The sequence below is a fragment of the Cebus imitator genome, unplaced genomic scaffold (genome assembly GCF_001604975.1).
Source record: "Cebus imitator isolate Cc_AM_T3 unplaced genomic scaffold, Cebus_imitator-1.0 Scaffold180, whole genome shotgun sequence".
NCBI classification, from domain to species: Eukaryota; Metazoa; Chordata; class Mammalia; order Primates; family Cebidae; genus Cebus; species Cebus imitator.
The window spans coordinates 518,073-520,320 of NW_016107495.1; positions in this window are offsets into that span (position 1 = coordinate 518,073).

Sequence of the window (2,248 nt, forward strand, 5' to 3'; positions counted from 1 at the left end):
TCTGCCTCCCAGATTCAAGTGATTCTCCTGCCTCAGCCTCTTGAGTAGCTGGGGTTACAGACGTGGCACCACTGTGCCCTCTATAATTTTTGTATTTTTAGTAGAGACAGGGTTTCGCCATGTTGGCCAGGCTGGTTTTGAACTCCTGACCTCAGGTGATCCACCCGCCTCAGCCTCCCAAAGTGCTGGGATTAGGCATGAGCCACCGCACCCAGCCTTGACAGTTGCTTTTTGTCTTTACCCAAGAGCGACAAGGAGTTGGGCACAGGCTCAATGTGACAGTTCTCCCTTTCTCTTCATGCATTTTCCCTTCATGCCACCAACAGAATCCTTTTCTTAATTGTTTTTTTCACACTCTCCCCCACCTCATATTCAAAGCAAACACATCTCCTTCAGCCTGTTACCAGCAAGGGGAAACACCAAAGAAGTCAAGGGAAGGGTTACATTTCTAAAGTACTTTCCTAAACAGTGATTCTTAGATAGTGATTTTGAAAATTTTCATTTCATTGTATAACCACCCTGTGTGACCGGCATTACTATCACTCTGATATAGATAAAGGACTGAGACCTAGAGGAGTAAAGAGCTTTATTCAACATTCCACTAGTAACCAGCTGGTAAGTGACAGAGCTGGAACTATACCCCAAGCTTCTGAGTCCCCATTTCCAATGTACAAAGCCCTTTTTTTGTTGTTAATTTTCAATTGAGACAGGGTTTTGCTCTGTCACCCACGCTGGAGTCCAGTGACATGATCGTGGCTCACTGCAGCCTCCACCTCCCAGAAGCAATCAAGCAAATCTTCAGTTCACACACAGACCTGTATCTGGGTCCTTAGCCTGGGTTCACCTCCCTTTACCTATCAAAAGCCAGTCCTTCCTTGCACTCCATAGCTCCCATTCCTCTGCTCTTCTTAGAGAAAATGTCTTGAAGGAATTTTCTGCACTCCCTATGTCTATTTACTCACCTCCAGCCCCACTTTAATCCACTCCACTCTGGTTTCCATCTGCACCACTCCATTTGAACTGCTTGTTTCAAGGTCACCAACAGCCAGTAGGAAGCAAAGCCAAATGTGGTTACACTGCGTTCATCCTTCTTGACCTCTCAGCAGGAGCATTTGACACAGTTGACCAAGCCCTTGTTCTTGCAACTATTTTTCCCCATTGACTTTGTTTTGTTTTGTTTTTTTGAGACGGAGTCTTGCTCTGTAGCTGTGGCTACAGTGCAGTGGTGCAATCTTGGCTCACCACTTGCCTTAAGTCCCAGCTATTAGGACGCTGAGATGGGAGGACCGCTTGAGCCTGAAAATCGAGGCTGCAGTGAGCCATGATTGCACCCCTGTACTCCAGCCTGGGCGACAAAGCAAGACCCTGTCACACACACAAACACACACACTAAGAATAATAAATATATATGTATGTGTGTGTGTGTGTATACATATATTTATATATTTATATATATATATATATATATATATGAAATGAACCTGTGGCTCAGCCAAGTGCAGTGACTTTCCTGAGAGCCCACCAGCTCTACCAAGCCCCTCACCCTACATTTTCCATCCACCTTCTCTGGAGGTCACGGATCCCCCATCACCTACATTTAGCCAAAAGGATAAGCTCTGTTCTCCAGAAGACCTGCACCATCTTACCTCCTGTCAGCCTGTGACCTCTGCTTGGCACATTATACACCTCTCTCTCTTCTTACCTCCACCTTTCCAAATCTTTCCCAATCACGTGCTTCTTGTTCACCTTTTTGAGGAAGGTTCTCAAATACCCACAACTTAAACTGCCTCCACCAAGGAGGTTCCAGTTCCTTCCTCATGGCACATGTCTTATCCATAATGGTTTATAATACATAGCAATGGCTTTCAACAAGTGCTTCTTCCTTCCAGCCAACACCTCTATCACAGTTCAAACCTGCACGAGAGGTTCGCATTTCTACCTCAGGCCATGGCTGTGTGCCTTTACTATTACTTTTTTTTCATGCATTATTCTATTGCATACTCTCAAAATACCATTTGATGGCCTTTTTTTTTTTTTTTTTTTAGACAGGGTCTCACTCTGTCACCCAGGCTGGAGTGCAGTGGCATGATCATGGCTCACTCCAGCCTCTGCCTCCTGGGTTCAAATGATTCTCATGCCGTAGCCTCCAAAGTAGCCGCGACTACAGGCATGAGCCACCACACCTGGATAATTTTTGTATTTTTAGTAGAGATGGGGTTTCACCATGTTGGCCAGACTGGTCTCTGAC